Consider the following 24,905-nt stretch of genomic DNA (forward strand, 5'->3'; position numbering starts at 1 on the left):
AACATTTCACCTAATTGTTATTAACAAGTATGAAGTTTAAGCCATTTTAACATTTCACCTAATTGTATAAACGAGTATGAATTTTCAGCTGTTTTAACTTGTCAAAATTGGATTTATATACCACCTGAAGTACACACACATATATTCGACACATCAAAACAAACACCTCTAAATGCTTTAAACATTTATTCTGTAATAATGTTGTTACGATGTATATTCTTTGCACTTTGCGATTATGCCTTCTCTTCTGCTATACGAACCTAGCACCCACCTGAGTCCGGACACCATATTTGTTTACAAATGTGGCAGAATACATGTGATGTGTTACGACAGCAAAAGGAACCTGTGACCACTGGAGGTACTCTAGTTTACTTATTTAATATTTACCATTAGATATCAGTTTAAATTTTTTGTCAAAAGTAATCCTAAACCGTATTCTGAAATAGTGCCTTTTTTTCTACTAGGCAGTGCCACAAGTTCCTCCAAAAATCGTAACACAACACACGCACAAATGTAATACTAACTAATGTAAATCCACCCGATGACAGAGGTTTAAACATTCGAAACGCGTCGAGGAAATAAATAAAAACGGTGGCTGGTAACAGTAAACTTGTTGTTTCATTTAATAGCTTCTTGGTTGTATCTGGCTTCACCCCGTGAGCTACGTGCAACCTGTTGCACTCGTCCATGTACACGAGTCACTCTTTTTGCTTGAGACTGCTATTCGGTTGGGTTCGCATCGTCTTCTACGACCTTGTCTCATCGCATCACGAGCAGGTGTAGGCTGAGGCGGAGGACTTAGGCTGCCGAGCACGTCCAGACTCATTTATAAAGTGTTAAACGCAGTTATTAGCCTTGTTAATAGAAATTATGGCAGACGATAATTAGCCGCCGCTCCTCCATACATTACAGGCAGCGCGGTGCGGCGCGGAGCGTCCTCGCGCTCTGACCAGAGGGAGAGAGTGTGGGCAGCCGGAAGAGTGATCGGCGCGCCTCTCGTGGGCCGCCGGCGTTCGACAGCCTGGCCGCCAGGCAATTATTGGTACAGCCGGCACTTAGTCCCGATGTGATGCGCATGACGTATTGCCGGGCAGCGATTTATCAGCGGCCAGTTCCCCAGTGGGGCCTCGGCCGCGGCCCACGCCAGCTCCCGCAGCTGCGAGTACCGGTCTCGTGGTACTCGTGTGGGAGAGCCTCCCACCAAGTTTTTTTTAGTTCAGATCTGGCATCTGTCACTGCTGGCCTCCATCTGGAATTCGTCTATGGGTCCCATCGATATTGGGTCACCCATCGTTCTTTGAATCGCGAATGGAAAATTCAATGGGTATTCCACAGGGCTCGATTTTGGGACCACTTCTGTTCTCACTCTGTGATGATAATTGATAAAAAAAACATGGTTCAAATGGCTCTGAGTACTATGGGACTGCCGGCCGCGGTCGTCTAGTGGTTCTAGGCGCGCAGTCCGGAACCGCGGGACTGCTACGGTCGCAGGTTCGAATCCTGCCTCGGGCATAGATGTGTGTGAAGTCCTTAGGTTAGTTAGGTTTAAGTAGTTCTGAGTTCTAGGGGACCGATGACCACAGAAGTTAAACGACCATGAGTTGGAAACGCAAGAAGTCACACAACAGAGAAAACGTCATTCAGATTAATGTGACCATCACCTGTGTTGTTCGACGTCAACGTGCAACGACCACCCACAGACGGCACGGAAACAGTGCAGTCGTTTTCGTAATGCTGAGACGGAGCGATTTATCTGACGTCCAAAATGGCGTGATCATTGGCTTTCGGGCCAAAGGTGGAAGGATTTCCGAAACACCTAAGTTTGTACACCTTTCACGTGCCGAAGTAGTTAACGTATATCGTGCATGGTAAGATGGCTGTTGTCGTGTAGAGCGTGAAACGTCTGAAAGCAAACATCCTGCAACAATCGCCAGAGCGTTATGGTCTGGAGAATGTTTTCGTGGCCTTCGCTGTGTGATCGCGTTATTCAGAAAGGCACAGTTGGTCAACAGAAATATGCACCTGTCCTTGGTTACTGTGGCCACCATACATGCACCGAGCGAGGTGGCGCAGTGGTTAGACACTGGACTCGCATTCGGGAGGACGACGGTTCAATCCCGCTTTCGGCCATCCTGATTTAGGTTTTCCGTGATTTCCCTAAATCGCTCAAGGCAAATGCTGGGATGGTTCCTTTGAAAGGGCACGGCCGACCTCCTTCCCTAATCCGATGAGACCGATGACCTCGCTGTCCGGTCTCTTTCCCCAAACAACCCAACCCAACCCATACATGCAGTTTGTTTTTGCTCGGTACGACGCCATCTGCCAGCAGGACAAAACTCATCTCACACGGCTTACAGTGTACCTGCGTGATCCGAAGAGTACCAGGATGAATTTATCGTACTTCCCGACCGAATTCCCCGGATTTAAACGCAATCGAGAAAATGTGGGACTATCTTGGTCGGGCTGTCATCACCATGGATCCTCCTCATCCGAGAAACCTAGCACAGCCGGCCAGGAAGCTGGAGTCTTCGTGGCTCCACGCTCCTGTCGATATCTTACACAACCTCACAGACTGTCTTCCTGCAGGTCTTGCAGCGTTCCGCGTCGCAGAAGTGAGCTATTCAGCCTTTTGAGAAGTGGTCGCTTTAATGTGACTGGATAGCGTACGTAGAGTATTCGAGAGAACTTATTCCTCACAAGCTGCGACATTGTCACGAATAAAACAGTGACCCTCATATACATTAATTTTCCTTTAATTTACGTCTGTGTTCACAAACTTTTTATTAACTGGTTACCGGTTTCGCTCTACAATAACCATCATCAGATCTGCAGCAAAAAATTGGAAAACACATAAATACACTAGCAGATTGCCTACAGCTTAAAAACAATAAATAGACCATAATGTAAAGTACTACTGACAAATATAAGCATTTGTGCGCTTTAAGTATGAACAGCCATCCTTGTTTTATGAAAACAAAGTCCTAATGTACTGCCACCATAGTGGCATCGTCAAATGTTAAATGCAAATCAGAATCCAGCATCATCAAATATATACACTCCTGAAAATGGAAAAAAGAACACATTGACACCGATGTGTCAGACCCACCATACTTGCTCCGGACACTGCGAGAGGGCTGTACAAGCAATGATCACACGCACGGCACAGCGGACACACCAAGAACCGCGGTATTGGCCGTCGAATGGCGCTAGCTGCGCAGCATTTGTGCACCGCCGCCGTCAGTGTCAGCCAGTTTGCCGTGGCATACGGAGCTCCATCGCAGTCTTTAACACTGGTAGCATGCCGCGACAGCGTGGACGTGAACCGTATGTGCAGTTGACGGACTTTGAGCGAGGGCGTATAGTGGGCATGCGAGAGGCCGGGCGGACGTACCGCCGAATTGCTCAACACGTGGGGCGTGAGGTCTCCACAGTACATCGATGTTGTCGCCAGTGGTCGGCGGAAGGTGCACGTGCCCGTCGACCTGGGACCGGACGACAGCGACGCCCGCATGCACGCCAAGACCGTAGGATCCTACGCAGTGCCGTAGGGGACCGCACCGCCACTTCCCAGCAAATTAGGGACACTGTTGCCCCTGGGGTTTCGGCGAGCACCATTCGCAACCGTCTCCATGAAGCTGGGCTACGGTCCCGCACACCGTTAGGCCGTCTTCCGCTCACGCCCCAACATCGTGCAGCCCGCCTCCAGTGGTGTCGCGACAGGCGTGAATGGAGGGACGCATGGAGACTTGTCGTCTTCAGCGATGAGAGTCGCTTCTGCCTTGGTGCCAATGATGGTCGTATGCGTGCTTGGCGCCGTGCAGGTGAGCGCCACAATCAGGACTGCATACGACCGAGGCACACAGGGCCAACACCCGGAATCATGGTGTGGGGAGCGATCTCCTACACTGGCCGTACACCTCTGGTGATCATCAAGGGGACACTGAATAGTGCACGCTACATCCAAATCGTCATCGAACACATCGTTCTACCATTCCTAGACCGGCAAGGAAACTTGCTGTTCCAACAGGACAGTGCACATCCGCATGTATCCCGAGCCACCCAGCGTGCTCTAGACGGTGTAATTCAACTACCCTGGCCAGCAAGATCTCCGGATCTGTCCCCCATTGAGCATGTTTGGGACTGGATGAAGCGTCGTCTCACGCGGTCTGCACGTCCAGCACGAACGCTGGTTCAACTGAGGCGCCAGGTGGAAATGGCATGGCAAGCCGTTCCACAGGACTACATCCAGCATCTCTACGATCGTCTCCATGGGAGAATAGCAGCCTGCATTGCTGCGAAAGGTGGATATACACTGTACTAGTGCCGACATTGTGCATGCTCTGTTGCCTGTGTCTATGTGCCTGTGGTTCTGTCAGTGTGATCATGTGATGTATCTGACCCCAGGAATGTGTCAATAAAGTTTCCCCTTCATGGGACATTGAATTCACGGTGTTCTTATTTCAATTTCCAGGAGTGTATAAATAACATCATATACACGAGTCACGTTGTCATTAGCACTACTGTTCAAAACAAGCTGCCTTACAGTAGCCACAAGATGTTTGTGTTGTATGTTCGCCAGATGTAGCTAATGTCGGTATGCACAAGTTTTCAATGATGAATTGAACAGCGTAAAATAAAGGGGGGTACAATAGTTGAAGTCTGTAATGAGCTTATAACGTACAAAAGGCAATAAAGTAATAAAAAGCGATGAAATAGAACACGACAAAAGTCAGATTGTTAAAAAGCGGAAGAGTTAAGAGAGAGTAGATGGCATATACTCAGGTGCCAGTATTCTAAATAATGGCATAAGCAATAAACACCTTTGATAGTGCACAGGATAATATTAAAACCACAAAACAAATCGCTAAAGAAGCCACAATGAAAGAAAACATAGTGCTGCACATAATCAGCGCCCTCTTTTATCGATAACGCCAGAATTACGTATAGCCGAGAAGTGGTTGCAGGAACGTGACCGGCACTCTGTTGCAAGAAAAGAATGATAAAATTTATTAACGATGCATGACCCACATTATCTAGTTAATACAGTCTATGAAATTAACAGAGAAGGAACAACAAAATATTAGAGTCATGCGTAAAAGGCCGGCCGGTGTGGCCGAGCGATTCTAGGCGCTTCAGTCTGGAACCGCGAGACCGCAACGGTCGCAGGCTCGAATCCTACCTCGGGCATGGATGTGTGTGATGTCCTTAGGTTGGTTCGGTTTAAATAGTTCTGAGTTCTAGGGGACTGATGATGTCAGATATTAAGTCCCATAGTGCTCAGAGCCATTTGAACCATCATGCGTAAAAGTACGAGAAGGAAGTAAATATGTGAGGCATTCAGTACTAGGTGCAAATATCAACAAACAATATATAATAGAGGCGTTCAACGATTAAAGTAAATCATTGTCAAACAAAGCAAAAAAGGCATTGCGCACAAAGTCGCTCTGCCAGTTAAGCAGTTTTGTTGGTTCTTTCTTCTTTTCTTTATAAATTTCAAGCTCCTCTAACAAATTACTGAGAACATGACTCGTGCGTGTGATGTTATTTACACATATTTCACGGTGCTGGTGCTGATTTTGCGTTTAACATTTGACTATGCCACTATGGCTGCAGTACATTAGGACTTTGTTTTTATAATACAGGTATGCCTCTTCATACGTAAAGAGCACAGATGCATAAATTTGTCAGTAGTACTTTCCATTATGGGCTATTGTTTTTAGGCTGTAGACAATCTGCGAGTGTATTTATGTTTTTTTCCCATTTTTTGCTGCAGATCTGATGATGGTCATTATAGACCGAAACCGGCAATATGTTAATAAAAAGTTTGTGACCATAGACGTAAATTAAAGGAAACTTATTGAACTTACTCCTTTTCTAGCGGCAGAGCGAAGCGTACCTAATGATAAAGAAAAACAGATCATTTCCGTTTTTAAGAAGGTTCGTCGAGCAGACGCACAGAACTGTGTCTCTGATGTCGGTCTGTTGTACAATTTTCGCACTTTTTTAGGCTTGACAGTTAGGACTGTAATACACCCGAAGACCGAAAATCTCCTCTGTAGAAATCATATTGGTTCCAAAGATAAGTACTTTGTGAAACCGAGCTGTCTCTGCTCCTCCACAAGACCCAGAAAGCAGCATAGATACAAGCGCCCGGGTTAATGACGCCTTCCTGCACTTATGGAATCCGTTTGATACGGTTGTGGACTGGCGCCTAATGAACAAAATACGAGCGTACGGAATGCCATTCCACTGTGTGAGTGCATTACAAAGTCTGTAGGAAACAAAACACAGAATGTTATTCTCAGCAGAAAGGAGTCAATAGATTACGGTTGTACCTCAATAGTATTAATACACACAGGATAACTATTTACAAAGTACCACATTTGTGTAAGGCCAGTAGAGGGGAAAAATTTGATACAAGCCGACGGAAAACCTCAATTTAGCCTACAAAAGCGACTTAAGGTACGCCGCAGGCGTGCCGCCCGACACTTTTAATACACTTTCGCCCTCTTTTGCCACTGGCTTTCTTCGGCATTAGTAAAGTCAACCTCTGCTATAAGGACAGTGAAACGAAAAGATTTTTGAACATGTTATGCAAAATCTTATCACGTTTCTCATTAGACCTATACTTAACCCTCACAAGCACAGTTGTCTACATCTACATCTACATGATTACTCTGCAATTCACATTTAAGTGCTTAGCAGAGGGTTCATCGAACCACAATCATACATCTCTCTACCATTCCACTCCCGAACAGCGCGCGGGAAAAACGAACACCTAAACCTTTCTGTTCGAGCTCTGATTTCTCTTATTTTATTTTGATGATCATACCTACCTATGTAGGTTGGGCTCAACAAAATATTTTCGCATTCGGAAGAGAAATTTGGTGACTAATTTCGTAAATAGCTCTCGCCGCGAAGAAAAACGTCTTTGCTTTAATGACTTCCACCCCAACTCGCGTATCATATCTGCCACACTCTCTCCCCTATTACGTGACAATACAAAACGAGCTGCCCTTTTTTGCACCCTTTTCTCCGTCAGTCCCACCTGGCAAGGATCCCACACCACGCAGCAATATTCTAGCAGAGGACGAACGAGTGTAGTGTAAGCTGTCTCTTTAGTGGACTTGTTGCATCTTCTAAGTGTCCTGCCAATGAAACGCAACCTTCGGCTCGCCTTCCCCACAATATTATCTATGTGGTCTTTCCAACTGAAGTTGTTCGTAATTTTAACACCCAGGTACTTAGTTGAATTGACAGCCTTGAGAATTGCACTATTTATCGAGTAATCGAATTCCAACGGATTTCTCTTGGAACTCATGTGGATCAGCTCACACGTTTCGTTATTTAACGTCAACTGCCACCTGCCACACCATACAGCAATCTTTTCTAAATCGCTTTGCAACTGATACTGGTCTTCGGATGACCTTACTAGACGCCAAATTACAGCATCATCTGCGAACGACATAAGAGAACTGCTCAGATTGTCACCCAGGTCATTTATATAGATCAGGAGCAGCAGAGGTCCCAGGACGCTTCCCTGGGGAACATCTGGTAACACTTCAGTTTTACTCGATAATTTGCCGTCTATTACAACGAACTGCGACCTTCCTGACAGGAAATCACCAATCCAGTCGCACAACTGAGACGATACCCCATAGGCCCGCAGCTTGATTAGAAGTCACTTTTCAGGAACGGTGTCAAAAGCTTTCCGGAAATCTAGAAATGCGGAATCAACTTGAGACCACATTTCGATAGAAGCTCGTAGCAAGAAGGCCAGAGAAACAAAACTATTTCATTGTTGATTTTATGCATTTAATTTTTGCCAAATTAAGTGGTAAAATTTACACAATGGTCAATTTTATATCATGTAAGTGCCAGGGCAAGATTTTTTTTAACGTTCAAGAACGTGTTCAAAACTTATTGCGTTTCCAGTTCTATCTATAACTTTTCCCTTACAAGTAAAATTTTCTCGTAGCAAGAAGGCCGAAGAAACAAAACGATTTAAATGTTGATTTTACGCTATTAACTTTCACAAAACTGTGAGGTAAAATTTACACAAAGGTCTATTTAACTTTCAGTAAGTACAAAGACAGTGGGTTTTTAACATTCAAGAACGAATTTAGCCAAAATCTCACGCGACGCACACGAGCCGTAGTTGACGTGGCTTTTGTGGTACAATTTGAGGCTGTTTCCGGGTCTACAAGCGTCTCTTACCAAATTGTTCCTCTTGTATCCCACTGTGGATTGTTGTCAACAGTTATCGTTTACACCCTTTAGAACCCAGTGAATAACGGAATTTCCGTGATGCTTTTCAAGGATGAAGCTGCTGTATACAGAGAAGTCACAGCCCTAGAAAAATGTAGCGAAGTGCAGCAAAACTTGCTGAGGACCAACGGTTGGAGCAGGTACTGACAATTGACCCCCAACTTAAACAAGGCTAACGTACTTAGCGTGACAGGCAGAAAGACTCAGTATTGTATGAGTAATCTATTGCACGACAATAACTGGAAAGAGCTACGTCCATTAAATATCCAGGAGTTCGTGTACGGAGCGATTTACAGCGGAACGCCCACATAAAACCTATAACATGAAATGCAGATGCTAGGCTGAGATTCGAGCGAATAATCCTCAGGAAATGTGGTCCACATCCAAAGGAGGTAGCCTACAAAACCCTCATTTGACCAATACTTGAATACCGCTTATCAGTATGGGATCTGTACGAGGACGGATTCATATAGTAATTAAAGGAGATCCAAAGGAGAGATGCACGTTTCGTTACAACCTCAGGCAGATGCTCCGCCACCAGTTGCGACGATATTATATTGTAATCGTCATGAAGACATAATTTGAGGGAGGAGTTTTGTTGTCGGCAGAGTTTCGATGCTGTTTCGTGAGGAAGGAATGATAGTGCTGCGCAGAGTCCTCTGGTTCTGATGAATTGATTGTTTTGTTTTTTTCTTTCTTCCCTTTTTAGCTGAAAATTGCCTGAGAACGCGTTGTCGACTCAACGATGGTGACTGACAGTGGTTACGGAACTGGTAACACCGAACTTTTCTGAAACGTGCTAACGTTCAGTTACATAGGAACCAACGACTGAAGAGCTCAAATTTTGTTGAAATATTTTCAGATAAAAAAAATTGGCAGTGGCAGTAATTTTTTCCTTTTGGATACGTTAGTTTTTTTTGGCATTGTTTATTGGGGAACATTAGCACTGACACTTTCGATATGCGTTCCATAAATAAATTTCGTTTATGATGTTTGAAATTAAACAAAGAGCCGACTTCTGAGTCTACTCACAGTTTACTAGTAAAGAAATAATAATAAAAGCACAAAAATTGTTCCTTTAAAGACAAAAACAAATATGAGATTTTTTTAATTAAACTTTTATTCGCATTCAGTTCCCAGTTAAATATTACGCAGACAACATAGTAATCAAAGATTCAAACTAACTTTGATAAAAATCCTCATGAAGAAAGAAACATTCTAAAGATATAAGACACCTATTAAGATTGTTAACAGTTGGTCATTAATTTCATACAGAGAAGTTTAAGCCGACCGCTGTGGGCTAGCGTTTCTAGGTGCTTCAGTCCGGAACCGCGCAGCTGCTACTGTCACAGGTTCGAATCCTGCCTCGGGCATGGATGTGTGTGATGTCGTTAGGTTAGCTAGGTTTAAGTAGTTCTAAGGGACTGATGACCTCACATGTTGTGTCCCATAGTGCTTAGAGCCATTTGAACCATTTTGAGAACTCTAAGGCAAGATAGCGGTGACCGTATAGCTTATGTTAAAGTCTGATAAGTAAAAGAATTTGAAGAATCTCTAAAAAGTTAATAACAGAAAAAAGAAAAAAATCATAAATAAAGAAATAGTTTAATACGATAATTCAAGGATGTTATTAACGGTTGTATCGCTGACACTAGTCATGTTAGACTGAGTTGGTAAATAACTTCCAACACGTTCAACACAGACTGGGAAATAATATTTTACTTGGGTAAAAATATGCGGAATTCTTATAGGAAATACTACAGTGATCAATTTGCCTAACGAAGATACTACGTATCAGAACGCGATGAGAGCATAATCGTGAATTATTTTTCTTAATCCAGTCTGCTGTATCGTCTTCTCTGAGTCTTGAAGGCAGCGTAATACTAACAGGGTACATTTTAAAAATGTGCTTGAATTAACAAAAAGGAGAGCACCCTTTTCCGTTTAATTTTGCTGTTACATGACACATTTCTGGACGAAGAGAAATCTGTTTTGAGTAAACACGTTTAAAATTGGTGATAAAATAAATGAATCATATGTTCTAAAATCAGAGTCATATCATGGATGAATATCAACTATATACTACTTTCGGTAATTGTACATAACAACCTAGGCATTAGGAATCACTAAATTGTAATAAAATAGGATTAATGTAATTTATTAGGAATGAGTACTAGTAGCTAGTCGTTACTTACATTAAGTTTTGAAGCAGAGCTTTTGGTGCAAAGAGGAAGTAAAAGTAACATTCTAGAAAAATAAAGGAGTGAAAGTTGTACGTTAATATTTCTTTGGAAGGATTTTTCTGCGCCGGAGTAACATTCTAGAAAAATAAAGGAGTGAAAGTTGTACGTTAATATTTCTTTGGAAGGATTCTTCTGCGCCGTGCGTACACAAACTCTGAGTCTGTGTAGCTTCGGGGAAGACTTTGGTAGTAATTGAAGATTTTTAGTAATTCGCTTTTTGCTGCACGTAGTTGTTGCTTGCTCGCGCACTGGACGGTTTTTGTCAGATTTGTATATTCATACGTTGAGAGCAATATTCGTATCTCTGTTGTGACCAGATACGTGATTTTCGGTTACAGACATTGTGGAATAATCAAATTTGTTGCTGATTAACTTGTTGAAGAAAAGTAAAGTTGCAACTGAAGTTTATCAGTGTTTAAATTGTCAATTTTCAGAATACAGTAAATTAGAAGTTTTTATTGCTTTCTTTCTTTCTTTTACACCGCTTAAGGCTTGTTGATCAAACCCCTCATGATCATTCAATTCCCATACAACAAAATGGAAATAGTTGTATCGGCAGTTGTGACCATGTAATGCGCTCTGCCTGGATCGCAGTATTTCTTTTGAATTATTTTAACATGTTGCTCGATGCAGAATATTCACGCAGTTGCAGCGGCAAGACGAGGTAGGATATGTTGTCTGTTGTGTCTATGAGCATTATTGTATTAATTGTTAGGAAATCTTAGAAAATATTTTTATAATCATTCAGATACAAGAGAGTCCGATTTTTCTTGATTTATAGGAAGAGAAATAAATTTCCGTTCTTTTTTTTTTCTCAATCAGAACTAATGTTGTCTGACATGGAGCTTTAGAGATTTCCGTACGTCTTTCGCCAGAACTATGATGATTACAAGTATAGAAATAAACAATTTCCGCCTGTCGACCCGTTTTCCAGGATTTCGTTTCGTTGGATGATTTCGCAATTAAAGATGTTTCATCTAGCTCCTGAATTTGCAAAATTTTATGCAATAGTTGTTGGTCATAGTTGCTACATTGCACTCTTGTTACTTGTGCACTGCTTCGCATTAATCAAGATTTTTTAACTCATTTATTTTCTTGTTCAGAATTTGTTTTTTTCTTTTCTAACAGTGAAGTTAACAGTTTTGTGTCGAGATATTTAATTCGATTTTTGTGTCATTTTCTTCAGTGCCACAATGACAATGAAAGCTAGAGCACAGGCAGGAATGGATAAGACTGTAGGTTTCGGAAAATTTGAGATATAGTATAGAAAATTCCTCTGACGATAATGAAGTAAGAGAACTTTAGAACAATACTGTAAATAATCAGAGTGTAGGCTATTATTTTCCGATCATGTGTGATGAAGTGCAGGAAACTACACGCAAATTAGGAGATCAAAGTACCGTGTCATAATCCGATTTCGTTATGAGAGGTTCCGGTATGGCTTCTACTTCTCCAGAGCAAAACAATTTTGTCCACCCCTCTTTCAGTAATAATGTTACAGCATTAATACAAGCTCAACTTGATGAGATTAGAAAGTCCAATAATGAAATTAGAAAGTCCAATGACTAAATTAGGGAATTTAATAACGAGATTAAAAATCTAATGACAAATCAAAGAAGCTGGGATGAGATTAATGACAATTTAAATCGTAAATTCGGGGAAATATCAGAACGTTTGAAAATTCAGTTAATGCAGGAACTCAAGTCTGACATTAATAATATTGAGTCAAGACTTGGTCATGTGCAGCCTGCTGATATTGTTGGGTTGACACAACAGACGTCACAATGAGAACTGCAATTAAAGGAATTAGCACAAAAGTTCGAGTCATTACAGTTACAAACTAACAATGAAGTTTTTTCAAAGACTGTTGCAAAACGAGTAGAAGAATTATCCGAGAGAGTGACGCAGTAGAACAGTGATTGAGATAAATGGTCAGACGATACCGAAGAATTTCAGTTTTGCAACGTTTTAAAGAAGGGCAGGTGATGATTAATCAGGAAAATAAAGGTGGCGTGAGGAAGATACAGGAACAGCTCGCAATATGGAAGAAAATATAGTTTGCGATAACGATACCAGTAGCTTCAATAAATATCATGTTGGAAATCACAATAAATGAACTGGTTTTGGAAATGCTGATCACTTCTCTCAGGTATGTAATACGTTCGCAGGACGCAATGACTGGAATACGAGTTATGGTATGAAAGAAAACTCGTTCAGAAAAACGTTGGTTTTCGTTCTTCTTCTCACAGTAAGGAAATTTCAAGTTCTTTCGCAATGCTGCAATTGAAATTCACCCAAGGGAGTGGTAAGAACAATTTGACTATTCTCTGCACGTACATGGCCAATTGACCACAAACTTGGATTCATCCGAATTTTTTTCGAAGGAGAACCTGCGAGAAGAATGAGATCTATAGCACGTGAATATCACACGTAGGGTGATTTTTTATCACATATTCTTGTCCGCTTACTGGTCTGAAACAACTCAAGATTGCATGAAATATAACATTATTATGAATAAAAATTATGAGCAATCGAATTTCTCAACTCCTGTGCAGTATTTTGAAAACCAGATGCGCTTGAACTACAGTCCGTCGGAATTAATTTGCATTTGTTTGATTAAATTACCTATCAGATTTTGCCACATAATTTTGGCAGGACGTTGTAAGGATGGCTTGGAAGCTTTTCAAGCTCTTTTGCAAGAACTTGAATGTGACAATAATGCTCACGCACAAAGAAAAAATAGTAATCATTACTGGGAAAATTACCGTCAGCGGCGTAACCGAAAAAGTAGATGAGATTCGCGTGAGCGATTAGATGAGAGACGCGACGAAAACAGGCATGACATGAGACATCAGTCTTACGGTATAAATTAGAGATGCTCGAGAAATGATTTCTGTGACAGTCGGAATTATCAGTCGAGGCACAGAGATCGCAAATCGAGTGAACATAGATCTTATGATAATTTCAGACGTAATGGTAATCACAAAGTAAATCGAAATTGGCGTGATCGCACTAATTTTGTTCGGAACGTGGTGCTCAGGTTGTAGAAATTAGGGCTTCTAGCTCACGAGACCATAATACTAACAACAGTTACGTGAAACGAAATAATTATGACGACAGATCAATTCAAGATTGGCGTGATCGTAGAAATTCAGATTATGAGCCTGGTGCAACTGTAGAAAACAGACCGCCCAACCCACGCGACCAACTCCAATCAAAATGAACCGACACAACAATGACCAGCAGTCACGCCTGCAAACGAACCGAGTGAAGTTGCTGACAGTCTACATATGAACCATATTAACTTTGTATATTTTGATGACATCAGAGACACGTTGTTGTAAGACGATGACGACTGTGAAAATGCACTTGAATATCCTATTATAAGAATTTCCATAGGAAATGTTTCACTTTCTGCTTTATTTGACCCTGGTAACCACTTTAATATGGTTAGTGAGACATTGAATTGCTCAGTCATTTGTTTGTCCAACTTTGTCATCATTAAGAACAAAATTGAATGGAGTGATTCAATGAAAATTATTTGTTTGTCCAACTTTGTCACCATTAAGAACAAAATTGAATGGAGTGATTCAATGAAAGAGTCTAGATGTATATAATCTGATTTAGTTAGTTTTCGCGTGTCATGGAGACAAGTTTTCCGCGAATTTCCTAATAATTCCCCTTCTGGCAACAGAAGCAGTTTTGGGTGAAAAGTTTCTACGTGCATATAAAGCGAACTTAAATTGATGCGATGCTGAAGTAAGGTTACAAGTAAATCATGTACCATTAACGCTTAACTTTCAAGGATGATTGACAAAGGAAGATGAAGATGTGAATTCACTGAATTTGTCTGACGGTTGCCTGAACAACATAACAACATTTCATTGAGAAGTGAACAATCTCTTAGCACAGAACAGTTAGTTAAAAAGAAAGTACTCAAAGATGAAGTAGGTTCTGATGTAGACACACATCAATTTTCGAAATTTTAAAATCACATTTTGAGGTTTTTTCCTCACAAGACGGTAACTATGCGAAATTTTCTCTATAAATTCAAAATTAAGGAACATAATAAATTTTTTGTACTACCTTATGTTATTCCATTGACATATAGAGTAAAAGTTAAACAGGAGTTACAACTGATGCTAGGTCAGGGAATACCTGAGCATGCTGTGAGTTCATACAACAGCCCATTATACGTTGTTAAAGAAAGTATCATTCTACTGAAAGGGTTTACGATTCCAGAAAGATCAACACTGTAATACAATCAGAAACAGATAAACCACAAACACTAGACGAATGATTATTCAAATTTCACAAACATATTGTGCCTACTGTACGCCAGTTTGTTTTAAACAGTAGTGCTGCTGACAAGATGACTCTTGCATATGCTGTTATTTATACATATTTGACGATGTTGGTGCTGATTTTGCGTTCAACATTTGACAATGCCACTATGGCTGCAGTGCATTAGGAAATGGTTTTTATAAAACAGGTATGCCTCTTCATACTTATAGCGCACAAACATATATGTATGTCAGTAGCACTTTTCATTATGGTCTATTTTATTATGTTAAGCTGTAGACAATCTGCTAGAGTATGTATGTTTTTCCATATTTTGCTGCATATCTGAAGATAGTCATTACAGACCGAAACCGGTAATCTGTTGACAAAAAGTTTGCGACCGTAGATGTCAAGTAAAGGAAATTTATTCTGAATTTCGTTACTTTCTACAAGGTAATCACACTAAGAATATACCAACCTTTGGACACTTCAGTTTCTTACCACAGCGAAACTAAGTCATAATCGTTCAAGACGTTGGGCTTTGTTCCTTCAGGAATTCAGTTTCACTCTGACTTACTTTCCAGTTCAGAAAATATTATTGCTGATGCATTTTCTCGTGCACCTGTTGGTTTAGTTCAGAGTAATGAGAATGATTGCAAAGAAAATAATTGTAGCTTGTTCCATATCTTTAGTATGCGATATTGCTCACCAACAGAAGAAAGATCCGATCTGGAAAGACATAAACGGGAAATGACAAAACAAATCAAATACTGCGATAAGACAGTTTTACCTTGTACGTAACAACATTTTATTCAGAAGTAGATGTCCTGGAAAACCTATTTGCGTATTGTGATTTCCGGACAAACACGTCAACAAACCCATTTGGTACACACATATCAGTTACGCACACTTTGGTGCTGAGAAATGTTTTCAGAAATTTCAGGGAACATGTTACTTCAGCAATATGGAAAAGCGAATTCATGTTGTCTGGGCAAAAGGCAAACTGTGCCGAAAGGCAAAACCTCCTGTGTTACGCACAGAACACTATTTCCAATAATTCCTGTGAAACTAGGAGAATTAACTGCTGTTGACATTTTCGCCCCCCCATGAACCATGGACCTTGCCGTTGGTGGGGAGGCTTGCGTGCCTCAGCGATACAGATGGCCGTACCGTAGGTGCAACCACAACGGAGGGGTATCTGTTGAGAGGCCAGACAAACGTGTGGTTCCTGAAGAGGGGCAGCAGCCTTTTCAGTAGTTGCAGGGGCAACAGTCTGGATGATTGACTGATCTGGCCTTGCAACATTAACCAAAACGGCGTTGCTGTGCTGGTACTGCGAACGGCTGAAAGCAAGGGGAAACTACAGCCGTAATTTTTCCCGAGGACATGCAGCTTTACTGTATGATTAAATGATGATGGCATCCTCTTGGGTAAAATATTCCGGAGGTAAAATAGTCCCCCATTCGGATCTCCGGGCGGGGACTACTCAGGAGGATGTCGTTATCAGGAGAAAGAAAACTGGCGTTCTACGGATCGGAGCGTGGAATGTCAGATCCCTTAATCGGGCAGGTAGGTTAGAAAATTTAAAAAGGGAAATGGATAGGTTAAAGTTAGATATAGTGGGAATTAGTGAAGTTCGGTAGCAGGAGGAACAAGACTTCTGGTCAGGTGATTACAGGGTTATAAACACAAAATCAAATAGGGGTAATGCAGGAGTAGGTTTAATAATGAATAGGAAAATAGGAATGCGGGTAAGCTACTACAAACAGCATAGTGAACGCATTATTGTGGCCAAGATAGATACGAAGCCCACACCTACTACAGTAGTACAAGTTTATATGCCAACTAGCTCTGCAGATGACGAAGAAATTGAAGAAATGTACGATGAAATAAAAGAAATTATTCAGATAGTGAAGAGAGACGAAAATTTAATAGTAATGGGTGACTGGAATTCGAGTGTAGGAAAAGGGAGAGAAGGAAACATAGTAGGTGAATATGGATTGGGGCTAAGAAATGAAAGAGGAAGCCGCCTAGTAGAATTTTGTACAGAGCACAACTTAGTCATAGGTAACACTTGGTTTAAGAATCATGAAAGAAGGTTGTATACGTGGAAGAACCCTGGAGATACTAAAAGGTATCAGATAGATTATATAATGGTAAGACAGAGATTTAGAAACCAGGTTTTAAATTGTAAGACATTTCCAGGGGCAGATGTGGACTCTGACCACAATCTATTGGTTATGACCTGTAGGTTAAAACTGAAGAAACTGCAAAAATGTGGGAAATTAAGGAGATGGGACCTGGATAAACTGAAAGAACCAGAGGTTGTACAGAGTTTCAGAGAGAGCATAAGGGAACAATTGACAGGAATAGGGGAAAGAAATACAGTAGAAGAAGAATGGGTAGCTCTGAGGGATGTAGTTGTGAAGGCAGCAGAGGATAAAGTAGGTACAAAGACGAGGGCTGCTAGAAATCCTTGGGTAACAGAAGAAATATTGAATTTAATTGATGAAAGGAGAAAATATAAAAATGCAGTAAATGAAGCAGGCAAAAAGGAATACAAACGTCTCAAAAATGAGATCGACAGGAAGTGCAAAATGGCTAAACAGGGATGGCTAGAGGACAAATGTAAGGATGTAGAAGCTTATCTCACTAGGGGTAAGATAGATACTGCCTACAGGAAAATTAAAGAGACCTTTGGAGAGAAGAGAACCACGTGTATGAATATCAAGAGCTCAGATGGCAACCCAGATCTAAGCAAAGAAGGGAAGGCAGAAAGGTGGAAGGAGTATATAGAAGGTTTATACAAGGGTGATGTACTTGAGGACAATATTATGGAAATGGAAGAGGATGTAGATGAAGACGAAATGGGTGATACGATATTGCGTGAAGAGTTTGACAGAGCACTGAAAGACCTGAGTCGGAACAAGGCCCCCGGAGTAGACAACATTCCATTAGAACTACTGACGGCCTTGGGAGAGCCAGTCATGACAAAACTCTACCAGCTGGTGAGCAAGATGTATGAGACAGGCCAAATACCCTCAGACTTCAAGAAGAATATAATAATTCCAATCCCAAAGAAAGCAGGTGCTGACAGATGTGAAAATTACCGAACTATCAGTTTAATAAGTCACAGCTGCAAAATACTAACGCGAATTCTTTACAGACGAATGGAAAAACTGATAGATGCGGACCTCGGGGAGGATCAGTTTGGATTCCGTCGAAATGTTGGAACACGTGAGGCAATACTGACCTTACGACTTATCTTAGAAGAAAGATTAAGAAAAGGCAAACCTACGTTTCTAGCATTTGTAGACTTAGAGAAAGCTTTTGACAATGTTGACTGGAATACTCTTTTTCAAATTCTAAAGGTGGCAGGGGTAAAATACAGGGAGCGAAAGGCTATTTATAATTTGTACAGAAACCAGATGGCAGTCATAAGAGTCGAGGGGCATGAAAGGGAAGCAGTGGTTGGGAAAGGAGTGAGACAGGGTTGTAGCCTCTCCCCGATGTTATTCAATCTGTATATTGAGCAAGCAGTAAAGGAAACAAAAGAAAAATTTGGAGTAGGTATTAAAATTCATGGAGACGAAGTAAAAACTTTGAGGTTCGCCGATGACATTCTAATTCTGTCACAGACGGCAAAGGACTTGGAAGAGCAGTTGAACGGAATGGACAGTGTCTTGAAAGGAGGATATAAGATGAACATTAACAAAAGCAAAACGAGGATAATGGAATGTAGTCCAATTAAATCGGGTGATGCTGAGGGAATTAGATTAGGAAATGAGACACTTAAAGTAGTAAAGGAGTTTTGCTATTTGGGGAGCAAAATAACTGATGATGGTCGAAGTAGAGAGGATATAAAATGTAGACTGGCAATGGCAAGGAAAGCGTTTCTGAAGAAGAGAAATTTGTTAACATCGAATATAGATTTAAGTGTCAGGAAGTCATTTCTGAAAATATTTGTTTGGAGTGTAGCCATGTATGCAAGTGAAACATGGACGATAACTAGTTTGGACAAGAAGAGAATAGAAGCTTTCGAAATGTGGTGCTACAGAAGAATACTGAAGATAAGGTGGATAGATCACGTAACTAATGAGGAGGTATTGAATAGGATTGGGGAGAAGAGAAGTTTGTGGCACAACTTGACTAGAAGAAGGGATCGGTTGGTAGGACATGTTTTGAGGCATCAAGGGATCACAAATTTAGCATTGGAGGGCAGTGTGGAGGGTAAAAATCGTAGAGGGAGACCGAGAGATGAGTACACTAAGCAGATTCAGAAGGATGTAGGTTGCAGTAGGTACTGGGAGATGAAGAAGCTTGCACAGGATAGAGTAGCATGGAGAGCTGCATCAAACCAGTCTCAGGACTGAAGACCACAACAACAACAACGACATTTTCGGTCCAGTTACAAGATCTCAACATGGTCATTCATTTGTTTTTGTAGCTGTTGAGCTTACCTCTAACTCTAGGTCATTCACACCTTTACAGAAAACAACTGCGATATCTGTTTCTACAGTATTCGTAACGAATTTTCTGAGAAAAAAGTAGGAGATGTTGACAAGTAATTTCTGACCCACAATTTCTTTTTTATACATGACTAAAAACATTGAAATGTAGAAAAATTAACCAATATTTATATCACGTTTTATGCCATCTTGTAACCCTCCGGAACGCATTAGGAAAGAATTGGGTAAACTTTGCAGATTGTGTTGCTACCTTCAACAAAAAACTGAGATTTACGCTTGTCGTAGTTTCAAAATATCATAAACGAATTGCAGAACGATTCTACAACTTAGCCTCCACATCTCGTATTAAAGTATAAATCACCACTAGACCGTATAAAACAATTAACAGCCTTCCGTACACAATGACGTTTAATACACCGCGAAGTAATCAATTGAGTATTGGAAAACATGAAGAAAACTGCAGAGAAAAGGAAGAAGCTAGAGACCCCACGATTAAACATCCAGAGCTTGACGGTAGGTCAGGAAGTGTTACTTAAATCTCATGGTTGACCTCATAAAAGAAAGTCTCCAAGGAGCAACTTTACTTGTTGTATGGAAATTCCTAAGTTCCTTTTCACAAATCGCGAATAGGACATGCAAATACTGTGGAACTTGAAACCATACACATACATAGATCATGAGGTCTTCGTCATGTATTGAACATCAAAGTATACAGAGAATAGTATCCTATGGGACTTACTGTCCTTTGGTAAAAATTTGCAGTGACGAGCGTAGGTGTCCCAGCTGTTGCAGTGCATTTTCTAAACTTAGGTTTCGGCACTGTTTCACGCTCTTTAGCTAATCTGTATACCTGTTAATGTATCTTTTACTGTCAGTCTACTTAATAATTTGTTTCAAGAAAAGTACTGTGAATTTTCTAAGTATAATCTATCAGGATGATAATACAGTGGAAGTAAACAATTGTTTTTCACTTATATTTGCACTATGCCAACGGTCTTGCCGCAGTGGTAACATCGGTTCCCGTCAGATCACCGACGTTAAACGCTGTCGAGCTGGACTAACACTTGGGTAGGTGCCCATCTGGTCTGTCGAGCGCTGTTGATAAGCGGATTGCACTCAGCCCTTATGAGGCAAACTGAGGAGATACCTGACTGAGAAGTAGCGGCTCCGGTCTCGTAAGCTGACACACGGCCGGGAGAGTGGTGTGCTGACCACATGCCCCTCCATACCCGCCTCCAGCGACGCATGTGGATTGAGGATCATACGGCGGCCGGTCAGTACCGTTGGGGCTACCAAGGCCTATTCGGACGGAGTTTAGTTTATATTTGCACTATGACAATACGGACTGGTGAGCCATATGAGAAATACTTGTGCTCATTTGGCATTACTTTGATATCACCGGCGAACTATCTGTTTCAAATGTAATACTGTAATCTCATTTCATGATTTTGGAACTTTCCTTTTGAAATCTTCGAACAGCACAGTAGACTTCGTTTTGAGGTTCCAAGATAATCGTTTTTCTTTTTTCAGGCAGATGGTTTCCACAATGAAGTTTCTTATGACTTGTGGTAACTTATGCATTTTTTCTTTACCTTTACCAGAGAGAAAACGGTGTTATTTTTGAGGGAAGCGCACGAGATGACAATTTTTATACATGCATACGAGAGATGGAACTTTAATAGTGGCAACTGTTTGTTTACAGCTCGTACAAAATACACTCCTGGAAATGGAAAAAAGAACACATTGACACCGGTGTGTCAGACGCACCATACTTGCTCCGGACACTGCGAGAGGGCTGTACAAGCAATGATCACACGCACGACACAGCGGACACACCAGGAACCGCGGTGTTGGCCGTCGAATGGCGCTAGCTGCGCAGCATTTCTGCACCGCCGCCGTCAGTGTCAGCCAGTACCTAGTGACCAGACATAGCAGACTTGTACTACACCAGCCGTGAGGCTAATTGACTATTACAGAGGACCTTGTACCACCTGAACTAGCTTCATTTCAGTAACTTTCTTATTCTTATGAATAAAGAACCCAGTTAATACATGCGTGCAGTTGTGTTGTAGAAAGAGCATAATGGCCACTGAACAACATCACCTCCTTGCTTCCCACAGTACAACCCTACAGTGACAACGAGACGACACAAAATTTGCTGTAGCGATTAGCGAAGACCTTAGACTTTAGTCACAGTAAAGTAGAACACCACTTGCTATCTATGGATAACTGTAGCTAGGGTGAACACCTTGACGTCATGCAACTACATATGCGCTGGTAAAATGAGTCCTAGCATACTGCATGCAGGTGATCACAACGGCTTCAGCAAGACTTATATTAGGGTGTACTTGTCACTTTATGACTCGACCAGATACGCTCCTGGAAATGGAAAAAAGAACACAATGACACCGGTGTGTCAGACCCACCATACTTGCTCCGGACACTGCGAGAGGGCTGTACAAGCAATGATCACACGCACGGCACAGCGGACACACCAAGAACCGCGGTGTTGGCCGTCGAATGGCGCTAGCTGCGCAGCATTTGTGCACCGCCGCCGTCAGTGTCAGCCAGTTTGCCGTGGCATACGGAGCTCCATCGCAGTCTTTAACACTTGTAGCATGCCGCGACAGCGTGGACGTGAACCGTATGTGCAGTTGACGGACTTTGAGCGAGGGCGTATAGTGGGCATGCGGGAGGCCGGGTGGACGTACCGCCGAATTGCTCAACACTTGGGGCGTGAGGTCTCCACAGTACATCGATGTTGTCGCTAGTGGTCGGCGGAAGGTGGACGTGCCCGTCGACCTGGGACCGGACCGCAGCGACGCACGGATGCACGCCAAGACCGTAGGATCCTACGCAGTGCCGTAGGGGACCGCACCGCCACTTCCCAGCAAATTAGGGACGCTGTTGCCCCTGGGGTATCGGCGAGGACCATTCGTAACCGTCTCCTTGATGCTGGGCTACGGTCCCGCACACCGTTACGCCGTCTTCCGCTCACGCCCCAACATCGTGCAGCCCGCCTCCAGTGGTGTCGCGACAGGCGTGAATGGAGGGACGAATGGAGACGTGTCGTCTTCAGCGATGAGAGTCGCTTCTGCATTGGTGCCAATGATGGTCGTATGCGTGTTTGGCGCCGTGCAGGTGAGCGCCACAATCAGGACTGCATACTACCGAGGCACACAGGGCCAACACCCGGCATCATGGTGTGGGGAGCGATCTCCTACACTGGCCGTACACCTCTGGTGATAGTCGAGGGGACACTGAATAGTGCACGGTACATCCAAACCGTCATCGAACCCATCGTTCTACCATTCGTAGACCGGCAAGGGAACTTGCTGTTCCAACAGGACAATGCACGTCCGCATGTATCCCGTGCCACCCAACGTGCTCTAGAAGGTGTAAGTCGACTACCCTGGCCAGCAAGATCTCCGGATCTGTCCCCCATTGAGCATGTTTGGGACTGGATGAAGCGTCGTCTCACGCGGTCTGCACGTCCAGCACGAACGCTGGTCCAACTGAGGCGCCAGGTGGAAATGGCATGGCAGGCCGTTCCACAGGACTACATCCAGCATCTCTACGATCGTCTCCATGGGAGAATAGCAGCCTGCATTGCTGCGAAAGGTGGATATACACTGTACTAGAGCCGACATTGTGCATGCTCTGTTGCCTGTGTCTATGTGTCTGTGGTTCTGTCGGTGTGATCATGTGATGTATCTGACCCCAGGAATGTGTCAATAAAGTTTCCCCTTCCTGGGACAATGAATTCACGGTGTTCTTATTTCAATTTCCAGGAGTGTATACATCAGTTCATGACACCAATTCTTACAAATTTCAAAACTCCGCCATCTCTCTCCCCACGTCCACCACTGCTGGCGGCTCACCTCCAACTGCGCGACGCTACGCGCTGTTAGCATCCAGCTGCCGCTGCTCAACACTACAATGGCAGACAACAATACAAACTAAACACAGACTGCGCACAGCACAGCCAGTGATTTTTCATACCGAGCGCTAAGCGGCGTTACCAATAAGAAAACCTAAACAGCCTACTTACACCTTCAGTTCAGAAATCGAGTTGAATTCACGAGGGCTTAAATCAGGGGGAGGGGGGGTGGGGGGTACAGTAGGTGGTATAGCACTAGCAGTCCCATCAGTCAAACAAATCAGTAACCTAACCTAACCTAACCTAACCTAACCTAACCTAACCTACCCCTAGACCACGGATCTGTCTCTATGCTGTTCATTTTTGGAACACAACCTACGACCAGCTTAGTGACAGAAGTGAAGGCACCTTCTACAGGACCTGACCATAATTTTGCGGGACAATGCTCAAGCACGTACAGCGCAAACTGTTACTGATTTGTTTGACTGATGGGGCTGCTAAGTGCTATACCACCTACTGCACTCCCCTGACTTAAGCTCTCGTGAGTTCAACTCGATTTCTGAACTGAAGGAAACACTTCACAGAATTCGCTTCAGAACTGCTACAAATTCGTCGGGCAATCGACCGCGCTGCTCAAACTGTCAGCACAACTGGCACTGCTAAGAGCATCCTATGACTTCCACATCGCTGGCAACGGGTTATACACAGTGCTGGTGACTACTTTGAAGGTCAGCGAAACTTTGGAACACGTGCCTTTTTTGTACGAGCTGTAAATACATAGTTGCCACTATTAAAGTTCCAACCCTCGTATTTTTTTAAGTAGGTCACGAATTTTAGAGGTATAGATAACTGCTAACAGTTTTTGGATAAGAAACTGTGTATGAGTGTTTCTGGATTGAGATAGGTATTTCTGATGTGCAGTAGTTTAACTAGGAACATTTCTGACTGATATTTGTTCTGCTGCCTAGGAAGTATCTTGAAGAGTGATAATTTCAGAGTTCTATGCATCCCATGATAAATCTAGGCAATAATGTGCGATGTAAATACGGAATATGATGAATTTTGCTTAAGGAGTGTCATGTGAGGTTTATGACACTGTTATGGTTCATTATGGTGCAACTAGGGTAGCCTATATTATGGTGTAATTATGGTGTATTGTGTGAAGTCGGTTATGATTCTCGGGACATTATGCTGATGGTCAACGAAATATGCTCTTCTGAGGAAGACACACAAGAGATATTATTTAGTGACGAAGCTTTTTTTTTAGCTATTTATGGAACAATATAGGTAAGGAATGTACACTCTTTAAACGAAACAACTCACAGCTTTACTACGTCCATGGAGGTTCTGTTTGCACACACTTTGTTCGAAGGTAGTGTCACAGTGATATTTTCAAGCGATTTATTTTGTCATGAAAGGATTTCTGAGAGGACCGTGCATTGAATTTTGTTGTTATTGACGAGATTTAAAGAGCTATTGATTGTGGAACGAACGCCAATTACAGTTTGAAATACTAATCATTCCAGCAATTTTGAGGTGAGAATTCATATTTGGATCTATCTGTCGACTAATGAGCATGAATGGGTTTACAAAGATTTTCCTCACTGCTGAATTATGTGAAGTAAAGCGAGACGAATTTACTAGTTTTGAGAAGTTCTGGAATGAAATTCTCTCAGTGAAAACTTTATTTCTCTATTTATTACTGTTTACACTTATTGTACGTTATCTTTTGCGTGTGACATGACCATAATTGAATTTTTCTCT

Source organism: Schistocerca gregaria, chromosome 6 (genome assembly GCF_023897955.1).
Source record: "Schistocerca gregaria isolate iqSchGreg1 chromosome 6, iqSchGreg1.2, whole genome shotgun sequence".
NCBI classification, from domain to species: domain Eukaryota; kingdom Metazoa; phylum Arthropoda; class Insecta; order Orthoptera; family Acrididae; genus Schistocerca; species Schistocerca gregaria.